The 20,623-nt window shown below is 50.1% G+C and overlaps 1 long non-coding RNA gene across 4 annotated transcripts; it reads left to right on the top strand.

Moving 5' to 3' along the window:
• Positions 1 to 2,036: 2,036 nt before the first annotated feature.
• LOC139832026 (uncharacterized) lies at positions 2,037 to 18,021 on the top strand. Of its 4 annotated transcripts, none has more exons than XR_011746519.1 (7): positions 2,037 to 2,529; positions 2,622 to 2,846; positions 2,921 to 3,069; positions 3,426 to 3,493; positions 4,220 to 4,429; positions 4,506 to 4,618; positions 17,675 to 18,021. It is a non-coding gene; the product is annotated as an uncharacterized lncRNA (long non-coding RNA). The 4 variants fall into 4 exon arrangements; XR_011746518.1 differs by having other exon boundaries at positions 2,921 to 3,124; XR_011746517.1 differs by adding an exon at positions 4,010 to 4,077 and having other exon boundaries at positions 2,921 to 3,493.
• Positions 18,022 to 20,623: the final 2,602 nt, after the last annotated feature.

Below are 20,623 nucleotides of genomic sequence, written 5' to 3'. Positions count from 1 at the left end.
TGGCGAAGATGGCGACGAAGAGGACGACGAGGGTGCCGGTGATGATGCCGATGATCTCGTGGAGGTTGACGCGGACGACATGAGGAGGAGGAAGAAGAAGAAGGCGTCGGGCACACGAGGCCCCAAGTGGACGCCTCTGGAGGATCAATGTCTGTGCGAGTCGTGGTCGACGGTGAGCCATGACTCCATCATCGGCGCCAACCAAAAGTACGAAAAGTATTGGGCGAGGATCAAGGCCGAGTTCGATGAGCGCAAGCTGATGAACAACGACTACAACAAAGTGACGATGAAGAGGAGCCAAAAGGCAATGCCGACGTGATGGGCCATCATCCAGGCGTCGGTGAAGTTGTTCCATGGGTTCCATCACGAGATCGAGACCAGAGACGACAGCGGCGTCGACATCAGCCAAATGGTACGACTCTTTATTACATTATCTGTAGCGCCTTTATTTTATTCGATGAAATGATTGCGCTTCCTTTGGTTAGTTTGACAAGGCCATGAATTTGTACCAGAAGGACTCAGAAGGGCATAAGTCGTTTGCGCTGATGCATTGCTATAGCAAGCTCAAAAAGAACCCCAAATGGCAGTTGACGCGCGTTTTGTTATCGATGGGGAAATACACCATTGATCTGGATGCGCCGCTGACAACATCGGCAGGGCGCCCTATCGGCAATAAGGCTGCCAAGGCCGCCTTGGCCGACGTTGCGTCGTCCGAGAAGATGCATGCGTCGATCACGAAATGCCTCGTCGAGGTCTCCTCGACCTTGCTCTCCCGCCACAAAAAGGCCGACGAAAGGTGGGCGGCGCTCCTCAAGAGGCAAGAGGAGAAAATGGAGCTCAAGAAACGCAGGGACGACATGTCCCTGCTGAGAGCGTCGACAGAAGCACAATTTCTTCAATTGCCAGATCCTCGACGACATCGAAGCCAAAATGGCGGCGTCCGAGGCGGCGGCCCAAGCAGCGGCAACGACAGCAACCCCAACCCCGGAGCAAGAGCCGGCAGACGCGTCTGCGACAACATCTGCTACTACACTTCCGTCAGCCTCTGCCTCGGCGTCGGCGACGGACCATGCACACCGGGCAGATCACGACGAGTTCATCGTGATCGACGGGCCTACATCGACTCAGGATGCACCGTCGGCGTCGGCGTCGCCCAACCCCTTCCGCTTCTTCTAATTCTTGCGTCGGCCTGTAATATGATCACGCGCCCAGTACTTTGATCGCCGCTACTCTGATCGCGACGACTTCAGCGGTGACGATCTCTTTTGAATGCAAACTATTTAAATTTCTGATTGGGAATGATGTTTGGGGGACGCGGCTGGAGATGCTCTTCCTTGCCCCCAAACACGACACGAACAAAACTCGTCCCCCAAACGCTCGATCGGCGCCATTTGGGGAACGATTTGAGGAACGCGACTGGAGATGCTCTTCCTTGCACCTTCCTCCGGCTGACGTCTCTAGCTTCGTGTGTAGTCGGTTAGGAGGCTTCAACGGCGGCTACGCGACGGCGATGGAGGATGATCAGCTCATTCGGCACCCTCACCTTGCACCTTCCTCCGGCTGACGTCTCTAGCTTCGTGTGTAGTCTTCCTTTCGTTTCGAGACTGGATATTTATGTTCTGTAATGACTAAGGCATCAGACTTTGAGTTTGGGGTGTGAGTTTGTATCGATACTTTGTTCGTGTGCTTTATTTATAAAGCCGGGCCAAGGACCTTCCCTTTAAAAATGCTCTTCCTTCGGTTCCGGAAAGAGAAGTAATAAACAAAAGTTCTGGTGACAAAGGATTGACTCCGTAGAGTATTATTTTGCAATCTTACGCCCGAAAGAATTCCAAGCTGACATAGCTTCTTCACATTATTACCTATATAAAAGCTGACCCCTTTTGCTAAAATTTTAGAGTTTTGGTCACTGTTCATGGTACCTTTTAATCCAATTAAACGTTGACACGTCGGTGATTTTTACTGCAGATGGAGGGATGTCGTGCAAACCATGGCATTTCTAATCAGCGGCGGTCAAAGCGGTGCGGCAGTATCTGCCTCGCAACCGTCGCCGCCTGCTGCCCCACTCCCTCCTTCTTGCCCCTTCCCGCAGCCATGGGCCGGTTCGACCGTAGGCCCTGCAAGCCGCGCCGTGTCCCAGAGCGTCTTCCTGCCTCCTTCCCGCAGCCATGGGGTGGCTCGACGGTAGCCCGTGCCAGCCGCGCCGTGTCGCAGAGCGCCCTACAGCCGGTGGAAGACCCGGCGGTGCCCTCCCCCATCGCCTCGATCTGGAGGAGGAGGATATGGAGGCCCCGTCGCCGGCCGCCTCACTGCCGACGAGAAGGAGGTCTCCTGCTTTTGCGATGGGTGTCGTTCGTGGCCGCAATGGTGAGCTGCTCATGGCCGACCACAGAAGGGATTTCTTCACGCCGTCGTCTTGCCGGTATGATTTTCTCCGTGCCGCCGCTGAAGAAGACCATACTGATGTTCTGATTTTCCCGAGTTTCCTGAGAAAAAACAGTGTCACGGCCTAACTTCCTTGATTATCAGGTATTGTTCTTCGTACAGATCTCTTTTAGTTTTTTTTGTTAGTATGTACGGGTTACCCAACTGATGTTCTGATTTTCCTGAGAAAAAAACAGTGTCACGGCCTTCCTCCACAGCTTCAGCACCGGCGGCGACTCGTGGAGCAGAGGAACCCAGTCCTCCTCCACCTCGGGCATGGCGGCGTGGCTGTGCATGTGCGGGACGCTGAACGGAACCAAGAGGGCTTGGCGGAGGAGCGGTCGGCCCGGGCTGCACAAGGCCATGCCCTCCACGTCCAAGCTCAGGGACATCTCTGTTCTGAGATGCACTCCGCGTTCAAGGTTGGCCTTACTGCATGCATCAGAGGCATAGCAGCTGAATAATAAACATACTTATGCTCTTTGTTCTTCTCCAGGATCTGAGGCCCTGCTATATTTTCTTCTGGAAGCTCCAGTCCATACCAACACTGCAACCATGCCGTCCAATGACCGAACAAATGCCGTCCAATGCCCGATCATGTTTCTCATGACATTGGGGAACTGGGTGTATTTGAGTACTAACTCAGTATGCCTTTTTTCTGCTATGTTTCTTAGTGCCCTCTGACCCCTCTCTACAATTGGTGTGTATCAGACTATAAATGCGTCTTTTTGCAGTAACTTCTCGATTTTTCGGTATTCTTATATGAACAACCTTTTCTGTAGCGATAAATATTTCCTTTGTACTAATTTCTCCAGTTGTCATTTTGAACATGCGTAGGACAAATAAAAAATGTTTCTTCGACACTTGCTTTCATGCATTTTTCGCTCCATGGCAGTGATCTTTCTTTAATTTGTGTAGACACATCAAGCTCAAAAGTGAGTTTTCAGGAACCTACCTGTTTCATGATTAAATCTAAATACCACTGGGTTTCTTACCTGCAGGTTTTAAAACAGAAGTGACGATGGAAGTCGGGTGATTTATTATGTGTTCAGAAAGAGACCACAGCTTGGTATGTTGGTCCTATTGTCTTTAATTCAGGCTGCTTATTCATTGCGAAAGAATATCATCTACTCCTAATTTTGATAGATGTCTTTATCGATTTTTTTGATAGATGTGAGATTAAAACTCTATAGCTTCAAAATTACCTTGGCTAATGATGTCCCTGGACTGGAGTTTCAGAGATAGAAACCTTCAGAGCTTCTTAATTGCAGTTGGATTGAATATTGCTAGGTTTTAAGGATATGCAATCTAATTTAGTATGCACGTGTCTTATTAATGCAAAAAAAAGAGGTTACACACAGCCTGTATTACTCAAAATTTATCTGCCATGTACTCTCATGCTTTTCACATGAAAACTTGAAGAAAAACTGAACAAAGGCTCCATACTATAAACTCGGTTGTTAATTCTGTAGAAAATACATTTAGATCATAGAACTTTCGGACTTTCTGATATCTTGATTAAACGATATAACTGTGGGATGAGGTTTCACCATTGAAGCTTTTCTGTGTTGATGTTCCATTTTAGGCAAACACGCCACACAATTCTGGGAGAACTTATTTATAAGGCTATGTCATATGCATGCTTCACAGCAGGTCGATTACTCGATACACATGGCTTTCCATTGATGGGTCTCCATTGCTAGCTCAACCACTGAAATATCTTATTTTAAGAGTAACAAATCTGCAATGTTGATTTTCTCTTGATTTAATAGTATTGCCTTGGTCAATATTGCAGGGAAACACAATGAAAGATTATGTGCCAAATAATTGCATCGGTCATTTTAGAGGAAGGAAGGGTCAATCTAAGCATTAGAGATGTTTATCGTTGATGATGTACGAAAGACATACAGGTCAACATACCATGCATGCAACATTGGATACCGGAGGCACAGTAGCTACGCCCACTAAGGGTATCACACAAACAATCCAGTCAGACCTAGGAGAGGTAAATGTAATGCACCATGCTCGGCTGTAACTAATTCAGCATGAATAGGATCTACACTGACATTTTTCATCTACAGTTACCATGAATAGGCCCACACTGACATCTTCCGTCAACAAGGAGACGAGCTCAACAACCAAACGACAAGAAGAGGAAGAACTCGGGGCCAGCGGCAGGATTGGGCAAAAAGAGGTACACTTTCGGCTCAGCTATATATGCAATTGAGGCAATGTTTATATGGATTAGTTGTTTGCAGTTCAACTCACGGGAAGAAAATTCGTCTAAGGAGTTATTCCCAGCTAAATATATTATCAACCGTACATGGTACAAAATAGGTTAGAACTAGATTGTACAAATTAGGCCAAAAACCTGATATCAACTATAAACTATACCCTTTTCAGCAGCCATAAAACCTGCGACAAGCAGTGATGGCTCAGTGAACCCACTCAGAGGGTTGTCACTAGTGGAGAAGAGGCCTTTGGTCCCAAGCAAATGTCCCACTGCTGAACCAAACCGGGTCCAATGCCCCCATTGGACCCGGTTCGTTTCTGCCCAGGACGGCCCCACCCACTGGCGCCTGTCCTGTAGCGGCCTTTGGACCCGGTTTGTCATACAAACCGGGACTAAAGGGTCCACCGCAGGGCGCGGCAGGCCGTGTCAGTCGTGGGGAACCCTTTAGTTCCGGTTTGTATGACAAACCGGGTCCAAAGGCCCCCCTCTGGCTATATAACCTTGCCCCTGCCCAAGTGTGAGCCACACTTAGCCATTTTTTCACTATCTTCACAAGAGGGGTGTATTGCTTTCCTCTCTTCTTCACATGCACAAGAGGTGTTCGATGAAATGCTTAAGAGGATTTGCCACTTGAGTTTACACAAATCAAGCCACACTTAACTTGCTTTTTTCTTCTTCATCGAGGTTAACAACTTTATCCTTTTCATCTGCAATTGATAAAATGCATGTGTATATATACATCGTGATGTTCTGTAATGGTTTTGATCAGCTTAATTATATCATGCAGATGAATCGGCAATGGATGTACATTGACCGACGGTTTGACGAGTTCACTGCGGGCCTGGATAATTTTATGGCCGTGGCGGAGGCAAACAAACATGGTGGCTTCATGTATTGTCCATGTGTGGACTGCAAGAATACCGTAAATTACGCTCGCTCGAGTCTCATTCACAGCCACCTTCTGCGATCCGGTTTCATGCCCAGTTACTATTGTTGGACCAAGCACGGAGAAAAAGGGGTTATGATGGAAGACAATGACGAAGAGGAAGAGGATGATGACGGTTATCCCAATTTCCCTGAATACGATGATACTGCAGAAGGCAATGAAGACAATGAAGTAGAAGATCAAGAGGCACCAGATGAGCCTGCTGATGATGATCTTGGCCGGGCCATTGCTGATGCAAGGAGAGAATGTGAAACTGAAAAGGAAAGGTTGGCCTTCGACAAGATGATAGAAGATCACAACAAATTGTTATACCCAACTTGCGAAGATGGCCATAAAAAGCTAGGGCAAGACACTGCTGGAATTGTTGCAATGGAAGGCGAGAGAACGGTGTCACCGACTCGGGATTTGGAAAGTTGCGACAATAATTAAGAGGAAGCTTCCAAGGGGTAACGAATTGCCCGCCAAAGACGTACGAATCGATGAATATTGTCTTCCCTCTAGGATTAGATGTGCAAAAGATACATGCATGCATTAATGACCGCATCCTCTACCGCGATGAGTACGAGAATTTGGATGCATGTCCGGTGTGCCTTTGCATTGCGGTATAAGATCAGACGAGATGACCCTGGTGATGTTGAGGGCGAGCGCCCCGGGAAGAGGGTTCTGCCAAGGTTATGTGGTATGCTCCTATAATACCACGGCTGAAACGCTTGTTCAGAAATAAAGAGCATGCTAGGTTGTTGCGATGGCACAAAGAAGACCGTAAGAAAGACGTGATGTTGAGGCACCTGCTGATGGCTCCCAATGGAGAAAAATCGATAGAGAGTTCCCAAACTTTGCACAGGATGCAAGGAACTTACGGTTTGGTCTAAGTACAGATGGCATGAATCCTTTTGGAGAGCAGAGCTGCAGCCATAGCACCTGGCCTGTGACTCTTTGTATATATAACCTTCCTCCTTGGTTGTGCATGAAGCGGAAGTTCATTATGATGCCAGTGCTCATACAAGGCCCGAAGCAACCCGGGAACGACATTGATGTGTACCTGAAGCCATTAGTCGAAGAACTTCTACAGCTGTGGTCCCTAGCAGGTGTACGTGTGTGGGACGAGCACAAGCAGGAGGAATTTGACCTAAGAGCGGTGCTTTTCGTAACCATCAATGACTGGCCTGCTCTTGGTAACATTTCAGGACAGTCAAACAAGGGATACAATGCATGCACACACTGTTTACATGAGCTCGAAGGTGATTATTTGGAAAAAGGTCAGAAGGTCGTGTACCTAGGGCATCGTCGATTTCTTAGGCTTACCCATCCCGTAAGAAAGAAAGGCAAGCATTACAACGGTGAGGCTGATCACCGGAGGAAGCCTCCCCATCGTGATGGTGTTGATATATTTGGTATGGTCAAGGATCTAGATGTAATATTTGGAAAGGGTCCTGGCGGCCGGTGCATTTCCGAATGACGATGACGGACACGCGCCCATGTGGAAGAAGAAATCTATATTTTGGGATCTACCCTATTGGGAAGTCTTAGAGGTCCGCTCTTCAATCGATGTGATGCACGTGACGAAGAATCTTTGCGTGAACCTGCTAGGCTTTCTGGGTGTGTACGGGAAGACAAAAGATACACCAGAAGCACGGGAGGACCAGCAACGTTGGAAAGACCCCAAAAAGCTGCATGAGAGAGTTAAAGGACGTCATTTATCCAGCTACGCTCTTACAAAAGCAGAGAAGGAAATATTTTTTGAATGTCTTAGCAGTATCAAGGTCCCGTCTGGCTTCTCCTCCAATATAAAGGGAATAATAAATATGGAGAAGAAAACATTCCAGAACCTGAAGTCTCATGACTGTCACGTGATAATGACACAGTTGCTTCCGATTGCATTGAGGGGGCTTCTACCGGAAAATGTTCGACTGCCCATTGTGAAGCTATGTGCATTCCTCAATGCAATTTCTCAGAAGGTAATAAATCCAGAAATTCTACCGAGGTTGCAGAATGATGTGGTCCAATGTCTCGTTAGTTTTGAGCTGGTGTTCCCACCATCCTTCTTCAATATTATGACACATCTCCTCGTTCACCTGGTCGATGAGATTTCCATTTTCGGTCCTGTGTTTCTACACAATATGTTCCCCTTCGAGAGGTTCATGGGAGTCTTGAAGAAATATGTTCATAACCGTGCTAGGCCAGAAGGAAGCATCTCCAAGGGCTATGGAACAGAGGAGGTCATTGAATTCTGTGTTGACTTTATTCCTGACCTTAAGCCGATTGGTGTTCCTGAATCGCGGCATGAAGGGAGACTAAGTGGAAAAGGCACGCTAGGAAGGAAATCAATGATATGTAGGGACGGGATTTCTTTGACTCAAGCACACTACACAGTTCTACAAAGTTCCACCTTGGTGGCTCCGTATATCGGTGACCACAAGAGCTTTCTACGCTCCCAGAACCCGGGGCAGTCGAACGATTGGATTAGACGTGAACACATGTCGACTTTCGGCGGTTGGTTGCAAAAACATCTCCTGAATAACAAACATATTGAAGATCAGTTGTACTTGCTGGCCCAGACACCATCTTCGACTGTAGTGACTTTCCAAGGGTACGAGATAAATGGGAATACATTTTACACGATCGCCCAAGATAAAAAGAGCACCAACCAAAACAGTGGTGTCCGGTTTGATGCAATAATGAATGAAGGCCCAAATGACACATATTATGGTTACATAGAGGATATATGGGAACTTGACTATGGACCTTCTTTTAAGGTCCCTTTGTTTAGGTGCAAATGGGTCAACAAAACAGGAGGCGGGGTTCAGGTAGACAAGTTGTATGGAATGACAACAGTGGATCTCAACAATCTTGGGTATAGAGACGAACCATTCGTCCTAGCCAAGGATGTGGCCCAGGTTTTCTATGTGAAGGATATGTCTACCAAACCAAGAAAAAGGAAACATAAGGAAACAAATACATCAAACGATGAGCCAAAGCGCCACATAGTTCTTTCTGGAAAAAGAAACATCGTGGGAGTGGAGGACAAGACAGACATGTCAGAAGATTATAATCAGTTTGATGAAATTCCACCCTTCAGAGTGAACATTGATCCAATCATCAAGTTAAATGATGAAGATGCTCCATGGTTACGGCCGAAGAAGATTAATTAAATGATGAAGATGCTCCATCATCAAGTTAATTGAAGAATGTTCATGGCACAAATGAGTATCTCAACATGGCAATCAATTTCTCATTTATTTTTGTGTAATCATGTAACTGTATGTAAGATATTAAAAGTGGAGATGCGCCACGGGAGATTTCCCAACCCTTTCCCCAACACTGTTAGATGAGATGTATGTAAGATATTAAAAGTGGCTTGTTGATCTGCTTGGCAAGGCGTATCGATGCTCCTTTTATAGGCACGGCACCTCTTCTACTTTGTCTTGTTCATTCGACAGGGCGTCGTGCGCTACATGCTTTATCTCATCGAGCAGTGCGTCCACCCATGCGTTCTTATCCTGCCGACATCTTTAGTCCCGGTTGTACCCACCAGCCGGGACTAAAGGTTACCCACACGTCCTTATCCCACCGACAGTTTTGTTAGATGACACAAAAAAGGATCTTTAGTCCCGGTTGTACCCACCAGCCGGGACTAAAGGTTACCCACACGTCCTTATCCCACCGATAGTTTTTGGCGCCACTGCGTTCCCGCCTATTTTTCTTCCCGCGCTTTCCACTGCTTCCCGCCTCCGTCCTCCCGCCATTTTTTCACTATATATATGTTGGCTTGGCCTCCATTTACATATCACATCTAGACTCATATCTGCAAACCTCATCACCAGGTCACATGGCTTCCATCGTATCTCTAACCCTCCGGGAGGCGGAGGCGCTTTGCGCGTCGAACTACCCCTGCCCGCCGGGCTACCGCGTCCCTACCGGCTGGTTGCTGAGCGTCGGAGGGGTACCGGTCCCTCCTGTCCCTCTAGGTGTGGCGCGCGAGATGGCCATCACGAACCACTACTACTTCGAGCTCACGCCAGAGCAGCGGAGGAATCCCCAGTGGCATCCCGACTACAGCCCGACTTGGGAGAGCTTCTTCATCAATCGGCGTGAGAGGGCGCTCGCCAGGCACGAGGAGGGCGGCCCGCCTCCTTCGAACTTCAACGAGGCCGGCCGTCGGCTGTGGTGGCGCGACCGAACTCTCCAGGGCGTCATGGCCCACCGTGGCCCCCGCCTGCGCTACCCTCAGTCCCAGCCCACACGTGCTCTCCCGCCGAGGTTTGACTACCGCGACCCCGATGCCAGCGACGATGATGACGGCGACTACGACGACTACAGTGGCGAGTACTATAGGGCTAGGCACGAGTATGACTGAATGACTCGAACAGTCGAATCTGGCCATGTATCTTAATTAATTTTCAGTTGAGCTAGGCACGAGTACTATAGGGCTAGGCACGAGTACTATCTGGCCATGTATCTTAATTAATTTTCAGTTGAGTTCTGTACTTTAATTCCACATGTAATCTGGCGGGAAACTTTTCTCATCATCAGCGTCTGCCACAACGACTTTATTGAAAATACAATAAAATAGATAAACAACTAGTCTAGTCGATCTACTCGTCGTCGGAGGTTGTCTCGGTCCAAATGTCGTCCCACCGAGGGTCGTTGTCGGCCCAAGTTGTATTCGGGTTATCGAGCTCGAACACGGCGACGGCCCGACGATGGCGCCTGTTGGACCTGCGTTGTGCCCGGAGGTCAGCGAAGAACGCGGCGGTGTTGTCGACGTCGTTGGGGAACTGCGCCCTCCACTGGCGCATCAACTCCTCGTCGTGCTCGGCGATTGCGATCCGGCGCTGCACCTGGCGGTGGCGGCGACGGTCCTCGTCGTCGACGAGGCACGGCGTCGGCGCGAGGAACTCCGCCTCCTCTAGCGATTCGACGTCTGGGAAGTTCATGTCGCACCGTGGCCGCCGAAATCGCCATGCGGCCGCGTCGTAAGCGTGCGCCGCCAGCTCCGGGGTGTTGTACGTGCCGAGGGTGAGCCGGAAGCGGTGGCGACGGTGGCCAGTACACGGCGGTGGCGACGGTGGCCAGTACACGGCGGTGGCGACGGTGGCCAGTACACGGCGGTGGCGACGGTGGCCTGTACATGCATGGCGGGGCGAGGCACGTGGAAGCGGCGGCGACACGTGGCACGGGGAAGGGACACGTGTGGCGGTGGCGGTGGTGGCCAGTACATGGCGGTGGCCCGTACATGGCGGTGACGGTGGTGGCCAGGCGGTGGCGGTGGCGACGGTGGCCAGTACACGGCGGTGGCGACGGTGGCCTGTACATGCATGGCGGTGGCGGCGGGGCGAGGCACGTGAAAGCGGCGGCGACACGTGGCACGGGGAAGGGACACGTGTGGCGGTGGCGGTGGTGGCCAGTACATGGCGGTGGCGGTGGTGGGCAGTACACAGCGGTGGTGACGGTGGCCAGTACACGGCGGTGGCGGTGGTGGGCAGTACACGGCGGTGGCCCGTACATGGCGGTGACGGCGGGGCGAGGCACGTGGAAGCGGCGGCGACACGTGGCACGGGGAAGGGACACGTGTGGCGGTGGCGGTGGTGGCCAGTACATGGCGGTGGCAGTGCGGTGGCTTTTTTTCATTTGAAATAAGGCGGGAATGAAATTTTTTAAAAAAAAGTGGCCTTTGAACCCGGTTTATATTACAAACCGGGACTAAAGGCCTTTTTTGCGCGCGCAGCGAAAACGCAGCAAAAATGGCCTTTAGTCCCGGTTTGTATTACAAACCGGGTCCAAAGGGGGGCCTTTGGACCCGGTTTGTAATACAAACCGGGACCAAAGGGGGGGGGGGGCACTATAACTGCTCGTCTCCTTCCTCGCGCAAATCAATCGCGCGAGGAGGAGACACCACAGCGCCGCCAGGCTGCCGCGCCGCCAATCGCCACCGCCTCCGCCGCGCGCACCACCGCCGCCGCCCTCCGCCTCGCGCACCGCCACCGCCGCCGCCGTGCGCGCTCCCTCTCTCCTCTCTCCCGACGGCCGCGCGCGTGCCGGCCGTCTCCGCGCGCCGCCGCCCGCTCCACCGCCGCGCCCCTTAATCGCTCGCCGCCGTGAATCGCGGCCGCCCGCGCTCCACCGCCGCCGCCGCCGCGCTCCACCGCCGTCGCCCGCGCTTCCACCGCCGTGCCCCTCCGTCCCCGGCCCTCTCCGCACGTACGGCGCCGCGCGCGCGCCGCCCGCCGCCGCCGCGGACGACATCGCCTCCTCCACCGCGCTCGTCGCCCTCCGCCGCCGCCCGCCACCGCGCTCCGCAGGTATGGTGCTCCCCTCTCCCTCTCCCTCTCCCTCCTCCGGCCGGCCGACCGGCGGCCGGCCAAGTTCTTCTTTTTTTTGTATTTTTTGTTAGATTGTTAGATTATTAGATTAGTTAGTTTTGTTAGTTTTGTTAGATTGTTAGATTGTTAGATTAGTTAGTTTAGTTAGAAAAGTTAGAAATATTTAGTTAGATTTAAATTAGTATAGTTAGAAAAAAAGTTACAATTTGTGTCGACGCCACCCCCCGCGCGGACAACCTCTTCCGCGCGCGCCGGTAGTGTCGGCACCCCTGCCGGTGCCGAGTCCGTGGCGGTGCCCCTGCCGGAGCCCCTGCCGGTGCCGAGTCCGTGGCGGTGCCCCTGCCGGCGCCCCTGGCGGTGCCGAGTCCGTGGTGGCGCCGCCGTGACATAGAGTTAGGGTCGTGAAATAGAGAGAATAGCGAGAGGAGGAGCGCCGAGTCCGTGGCGATGCCGGTAGTGCCGGCGCCCCCAAAATACGGTCGTTCAATTCCCTCTACCGCTCCCGCTGTTGTTCCCGACCCCCGATCCGGATCGATCGATCCGGGGTCGTGGAACGCGGCGTTAGTACAAAAGTAGTGAAGTTTTTTATTTAGCACAATATCATGTTTTTTATTTATATTAGTATACATATATGATTTGTTTTCGTAGCTACGATGCCGCGACAGCCGCCGCGCCGTGGTCTGACTCTTCTAGAGGAGATGGAGCAGATGGGGGAGGTCCGGGACTGGGCTCCGCCGGGGTGGCACTGGGAGGTCTTAGCTTCCGGGTCGCGCACCTTGGTGCGGAATCCGGGTCCCGTTGTCGACCCGGATATTCTTTGGTGGAGGTCTTATGGGCCACGGTCGTTTCAGAGGGAGCCAGCCCCGCCGGAGGAGGTAGCTCAGCGCATTGAAGCGGAGGACCAGCACGTTCGCCGTTACATGTACGCGTTAGACAACATGTATAGGACCGGATGGAGCGTTATGCGGGGATCTCATGTTAGCTATGCTCCCGTTGTTGTTCCGTGGCTTTGGGGGCACACCCAGCGCGGCTCAGGACCCGGTCGGCGCCCTCTAGGACCCGGTCTGCGCGGTTGAGTGGTTGTAGTAGTGATTGATATGTATTAGGGTTAAATAAACATGAACCCGATCTATGTATGCATGTAATCGCAGATTCTGCTTTCAGCACTATATTATCGATCCTTAGTTAAGAACTACACATATGTAACTCCATTTTCAGTTTTCTGCATTATCCTTAATTTGATCATATGATGGTTCCTATGTATAGCTTGCAGGTCGTTGTAGAAAGCATGGAGAGAGATGAAATTCAAGAAAATTTCATGGAGGAACTCATAGCAAACGGTACTCTGGATGATCGCGACGACGACGTTATTCCAGATGATGGCGGTGACGATGTCACCGCAACTTATTTGAATGACTCCGGTGAGGGAGCGGAGAATATTGAGGAAGAAGATCCTAGTGGCGCCGGTGAGGAACAAGATCATCATAATGGCTCCCGAACTGTAGTTATCACCGAGGTATATAAATTAATTAAGCCGCTGTTGATCGACTAGATGCATTAACTAATGAAATTGTACTGACTATGAACTATTTCTTTTTTAGCCCTCCGGATCGAGCACTTCTTCTGTAAAGTCGGGGAAGCGAGGCCCGGCCAAAAAGTTGGATGACGGTGTTAGGCACGACATCATCCACATCGAGAAGGATGGTAAACCGATTGCTCCAGAGAAAGGTGCAAAGTCATTTATAGCTCAATGCGGAGTGCTTGTTAGGGACCACGTCCCGATCACCGTTCGAGAATGGCACAAGCCGAAGGGACTAGTGCTGTCTGCAGAGGAAGAAGCTCAAGGTCTTTATATCGATGATGTAGCCAAAAACAGCATTATGAACAAGCTCATGTCACATTTCAACATAGTACCCGAAGAGGGGGGTGACGCTGAAAAGGCCAAGATGGAGCAGGCCCTCCGCGAGTTTGGCAAGAAGAAGATGGCCGAACTATTCAAGAGCCACAAGAAAAGATTGCGCCGCCTTATCAAGTTAAAGAAGACTCCGGACAGTGAGAAGGTAAAAAATCACTGGGACGAATTCGTGAAGTACATCACGGAGTCAAAAGAATTTAAGAGAAGGTCGGAAATAAATAAGGCAAATGCTGCGTTGAAGCTATATCACCAAATTCTGGGTCCAGGTGGATACAGGGCTAACCGTCCTAAGTGGCAGGCAGCTGAGGCGGAACTGACCAGTAAAGGGATCAGATTAGGGATACACGGTTGGATCGAACGGTGCAAGGAGTGGTTCTACGGGAGTGGGGGAACGTTGGATCCAGAAACAGGGAAGTGCATCTATAAGAAAGCTCATCTGAAGGTTCCCATTGATGCCCTGGAAAAAGCACATAGGGACGTGGAGGCGGGGTTGTTCCAGCCCGAAAGAGAGAACGATGAGCTGACACGCGCCCTTGGGAACAAAGAACACGGCGGACGAACACGAGGCACAGCAGGCTCCGTTCCGTGGAAGTATGGCTTTCCTGCGGAAAGGAAGAGATTTCCTGATAAAAGCCATGAGAGGAGGAAGGCAAGGGAAACAGACCGCCTGGCTAACTTAGAGGAGGGTATGAGCACCATGCAAGCCCAATTAACCATGGTAACCCAAGTACTTACATCTCAGATGGCTCGGGGGCAGGCTGTAGATCCTGCACTGCTCAATGCCATCGCCCCGCTGCAATCTCAACCACACCGGAAAAGCAGCGTGGCTTCCTCTCAGCAGGTGGATAATGATGATGATGATGACCAGGTGGTCGAGCCTCCTCGCTACCCCCCCGTGGATGATCTCACTGAGAGCCGTCCTTGTGAGCTGCATGTTAAAGTTTTCAACCTATCCTTCAAGGCGGCGGTCGGCATCCTCTTACCTACAAGGTCTTACCATTGCCGTCCGGTCCAAGACGACTTTGTTGTTGTGATGGTGGATGAAGTGTTGAGAGAGTATGAGGGGTTGGTGCTTGAGCACCCTGCAGGTGAAGATGGGGAAATCAAAGAACTGGGAGAAGCCCGTAGAACCACCGTGCAATGGCGGAAGGAGAACATTGTGTTTCCAGGTGAGAAGCCAACAAGCAGGCCACCTCCGCCTCCTCCGCCACCTGTGCAGTCTCCTCCGCGTGATGATTCTCCTCTGCGCGATGATGATTCCCCTATCCATGACCAGTCTCCTCCGCGTGAAAATACTCCGCCGCCTCCTCCTCCTCGTCAGGAGACTCCGCCGCTTCCACCTAAGCAAAAGAGGAAGCGGTCCGCGGCACCTCCTACAGCTCCGAAGAGATCATCAACTCCAATGAGGGCACAGACTCCAGAGTTGTTACCACATGAGCAGACTGAAGAGCAAAAGGCGTTTCTTGCGCCGAAGAAGATGTTTATTCCACCGCAGACAGTGAAGCACTTTGCCGAGACGAGAATGAAGAGACCTGAGCTGAGAGCTGATTATGACCGCTCTCTTGGACAGTCCTCTAGAGCGAGCAAAGAAGCAAAAAAAGTCGCCCAGCTTGGACAGCAGGACATTCAGGCCGCACCCCACTTCATCGTGGAGCCATATCATGATCCAGAGACGGCATCGATGATCGAACGGGCGGCTAGAGCTCAGGGAGCATCAGTTGAGTACGAAGATTACTATCCAACGGCTCAAGTGGTAAACAAGTATAGATACGGATCTGATCTCGTCAAACCTGGCGAGCTCGCGCGTCTAGGGACTCAGATGCGAAGGTTGCATGACTGGTACCTGAAAGCCTGTCGAAGATGTGAAGCTACATCACGGTGTATCTTAGAGATGAGCATTACTTCCGGGGGGAAGACGAGATAAACCTTGAGTTAGAAGAACTGTTTCAGTTATTCAATCAAGACGCCCTCGACAAAGCTGTCATCAGTTGCTACTGCCTGTAAGTGATTTATTTGTGTAATTAAGTTTGTAGCTCATTCATTTGCACTAACAATTATCCTCATTATATTCTTTGTGTACGCTATACATTTAATTATGCAGAATGAAGAAGCTGGAATACAAAAGAGGCAAGCTCCTACCGCTGGGGTTCATAGACCCAAACACAGTTCATGAAGTTACGGTTCGACGGTACCCCAAGGACACAGAGGACAACATCGTAATGTTTTTAGAGAAGCAAGCAGACAAAGAGGATATATTCTTTCCCTACAACTTCAAGTGAGTGTTATATATAACATACATTATGCTTGTGCACCTTCCACTTTATTCTCGTAATCATTGAGCTATGCTTGTGCAGTTTCCACTTTATTCTCCTAATCATTGATCTTCACCTTGGAGTCGTAAACGTCATGGACTCGAAACGTAAATAATATGCGGAATGGGCGGACATGGCTGCCATCCTCCAGAGGTAGTTTCAATCAATTTCGTATTGGCATCTTCATCTGCTCTAATTCGAAGATATCATCAACTAATCAATTACTCATTTACTCATTATTTTTTGCCGGGCAGGGCTTGGAAACGGTTCATCAATACTGTTCCGGGTGAATGGAAACCGGAGCTTACATTTAGAGATTACCCTGTAAGTAGTACTATATATATAGCTATGTCCGTGAAACTTTATATATGATATTTACTTTCAATACGATGCTTGATTATTAGTTTGATCGAACTATTTTTTCGTAAAGTGTATGAGGCAGGAACAAGGGAATAACTTATGTGGATACTACGTCTGCACCTTCATGCGTGACATGTCCTGTCCCAAGGGTGGGGATGCCCAAATACACCACACTCGTGTACGATAACAAATTTTCACAATTAATCTTAATTAGTACCATCTATTGTATTGAGTTCCATTCATATATTGATCTCCTTTTTTAAATATAGATGACACGCCTGCGGGACACTCTCATAACAGCGGATCAAATAAAAACAATTCAAGAGGAAATCGCGGGATTCTTTATTACCGAGGTCCTTACCCCAGGTGGAGAGCACTATCGGAAGATCGTGACGGCGGAGGATATTCGTTCAGGAGATGTTGTATTGTAAATATGCATGCATTACGTGTACTGTGTTGACTATGTCGTGTACTGTTGACGATGTCTATATATATTCATGACGATTTTTTGTGGTTTCTTGAATGATATATATATGCATTGCTGAAACTCTGCCGCGGCAGAGAAACGCCCTGTTTCTCTGCCGCGGCAGAGAAACGCTGGTACAGCCTAAATCTGTGCCGCGGCAGAGAAATAGCAATTCTCTGCCGCGGCAGAGAAACATAGGCCCGGTTCGTACCACGAACCGGGACCAAAGCCCTTCCACCGCGAGCTCCCTGGCCGCACCACGTGTCGAGGCCTTTAGGCCCGGTTTATCTTTGGACCGGGACTAAAGGGTACCCCCTTTAGTCCCGCCTAGTTGGTCCCGGTTCGGGAACCGGGTCTAAAGGCCCAAATGGACCGGGCCTATTGCCCCGTTTTCCACTAGTGTGTGTTTGTCAAGACGGCCACTCTAACAATAGTGTAGTATAGTAATCACCTATCTACCAGTATGCAAACTACTACAGCAGGTTTCAATTCAAGTGTTGCATGCCAGCTTCTGTCTTCTCCTTCTGTGTATGATCTTACTTTGTTTATGTTGCTAAATATTTATGTGGGTCACCTGATAAATGTTCAGTTGCCTTCTTACAGTGTAAATATAGATTTTTTTGTACTTTTTTTTTTTATCTTCCTTCATTGGTTGTTTATTTCTAACGTTATCTTTTGGATTGTTGTTTTTGTAGCTACTTGGTCCGGCAGATAATAAACATCGAGTTGCTTATACCGCGTGTTGCTCTGGTGGAAGGGTGTTCCTTCCTATTTACCCCAGCTAGCAGTCTCCTATGGCTGAGTTAATTCATTTCTCATGGTTGTGTTTAGTCAAATTGGTTTACGTTATTTCCATGATTTTATTTATATAGGTGGGACTAGGTTTCAGTTCATTCTCTGATTGTGTCATGTTCTACCGTGGAGTTTCTTATGGTAGCAGCACTACCCGTAGTTTATTTTGATGGTTAAGTCTGAGATGTAAATATTAGTGATGATGTGTACTGAAGCTTTCTTTAATCAATCAGTTTATAATGTTTGGTCATCCACTATCCCAAGATCAAGGTTCAGACACATGCCTGGATATGCACCTTTAAGTGAGTTAACCAATATCGTATGGATCTGAGATGACCGTAAAAATATCGTAGTCAAATCAAATCACAGTTCCATGTGTATATACTCTCTTCAAACGACGCAATTTAACAGGCACATCACCACAAGGGTGCGGCGTGCCGCCGCGCTGAAAGCTTCCTAGTAAGCAGCAAAGTAGAAACGGAATTACTCCACACACAACAATCTATGTACGATCTCTGTCCGACGATGCTTTTTCAGAGTGCTAATTTTCATTGGATCCACCACCACTAATTAATCATCACTCATCAGCCGCTGCCCTATGCAAGTCATAGCGTTGGCTTCTTCAGCATCACTACATCTATCAAGGCTCACAAGTATGATCCAACGTTATTTCCGTTAACTTCTTCGGTCTGCACAAAGCTGATGGATTGACAAGCAATCGACTTCTCATGGAATATAATCTGTTAGAGCATCTTCATCGGCGCCTCTCAAATAGATGTAGGTACTGCCGCCGGCAGTGCACTATCGGGGCTGCCGGCACGCCTTCCTCTATTTGGGGAAGGTTGTCTGCGCCGGTGTTGTCATCCTCCGAGAACTCCCAGTCCTCCTCCTCCTCCTCCTCCTCCTCCTCCTCCTCCTCCTCTTTTGGCGCCGATGGCGAAGAAGGAGTGACGAGGTCAACGAAATTGTCGTAATCCTTGGTTGGCCACAACTCCACCTCCCTCGTGCTTCCACCTTGGGGCGGCGAAGGTAGAGGCGCCCGCGTGGAAGCGAGCCCGGCGCTTCCTTCTTCACCTCCTTCTTCACTGGCCCCATCCTTCAGGGCTGGTGCGGAGGAGCTGCCTCGCGGTCCGTCGCGGATGACGACGCCGCCGGATGGCCTCGCGTACGGCGTGGAGCCCTACCAGCCACCGGATCCCGAAGAATCGGAGCGCGAGCTTCCCGACGCCGCACGTCTCGGTGCGCGCAAGGCGGCGACACCATGTGCGCCTGCGGTAAGTAGACGGGCCAGCAAGGTGGGTCGACGCCGTAGATCCGCGGGCGGTAGCCGTACGCCGCGAGTGTCCCGTCGACGTCGCGGTCGTACCACCAGGTCCTGCGGCCAGTGCGGTTGAACCGGCCGACGTCAGGGCCGCTGGACCTAGCGACCTTGACATCGTGCTCCTCCTGGAAGACGCGGCGCCTCTCCGGGCAGGTAGGCGCCTATTCCGGTCGGTGGCGCTCTGCCGGGGACGCTACGGCTTTTGCGCTAGAGCATTGAAGGCGAGGCACGCCAGTAACTCTTCTAGGCTCTCGTCGACGACGAGGAGGACGGCGACCACTAGTGTCGCACAGGCCATGGGAGATGACGGAGGTCATCGACCTCACCGGTGACGACTAGACTCCTGTAGACATCGTTGTGTTATTAGATTTGGTATGTTTTTTTTTCACACTATGTATCTCTATCTCATCAATAAAAAAATTAAAATACTTCAGACCGTTATGTATCTTTATCTCATCAATGAAAAAAATACGACGGTTCGCTGGGGGCACCTCTAGACATAAACGGAAAAATCGTAGTTCGAAAACTATTTCCGCGTTCGCTATCTAATGCAAACGGATGCACGTGGTCATTTTTAGCATCTTGAGTACATCAGACCGCTGGAGATGTCTTTAGAGTCGCAATGAAGAAGGAATGCAGATGGAGAAGATGGATTTTGTCTTAGGCTATGATGTTTGGATTTGTCCTCGCCTGGATTTTTAAGTAGGTGGTCGCCCAGATCGTACGAATATACTCCCTCCGTCCACAAATAAGTGGACATCTAACCCTAAACTTTATTCATAAAAGAGTGTACTCCTATATTTCCAATGCAATTTAATTGCTTCTCTCTCATCGCACGGAAATCAAACCCAATAATATTGAGCATATGTTCTCCTTGTTTTTTACAAGCACTTAGCTCATTGGAGGTGAACTAATTGAAGAAGGAAGATGCATCTTTCCAATGTATTTTTTACTTCACTTCATAATGTATCTTGAAAACCCCGCACGTACATTTATTTGTGGACGGAGGGAGTAGTACATTATGTAAAACGTCGTGTGTATATCAGCGCTCAAGTAGAAATAATTGCACTACATGCGGAACTCTTTGATGAGCTGTTCGCAAGGTAAATCATGATCATGCTGACATCGAGGCACTCGAGCTCAGCTTGGCGATGTCCCTCGGTTGGCTCCCCTCCGGCTACTCCTATTCGTCCGGCGCGGATGACTCGGAGCCCCTTGTGTCCAACCAGCGCTCATGACGACTGTCAAGTGATTCGCAGAGACGCAGACTTGCAGTCCAATCAGTGCAGAACCGGACACATTCCACTTCTCGAACACCGCGCAGGCTCCCGCGCCGCCGTCAAGGTCGAGGTCTCGCAGCTCGTGCTCGCCATCCTCGACGTCCCCATCGCCTGTCATGTCTTTGGCGACGCGGGCTTCCACAGGAGCGACATTAAGCTCACAATACTCCACCCTGCGCTGCCCATGCCCATGTGAAGCTGCTCGGCGCCTCTCTTCCTCTGCAGCTTTGCTGCGACCGACAATTCAACGG

Source organism: Lolium perenne, chromosome 6, assembly GCF_019359855.2.
Source record: "Lolium perenne isolate Kyuss_39 chromosome 6, Kyuss_2.0, whole genome shotgun sequence".
Classification (NCBI taxonomy): Eukaryota; Viridiplantae; Streptophyta; class Magnoliopsida; order Poales; family Poaceae; genus Lolium; species Lolium perenne.
Note: the sequence above shows the minus strand (reverse complement) of the source record. Positions and strands in the feature narration are given on the sequence as shown.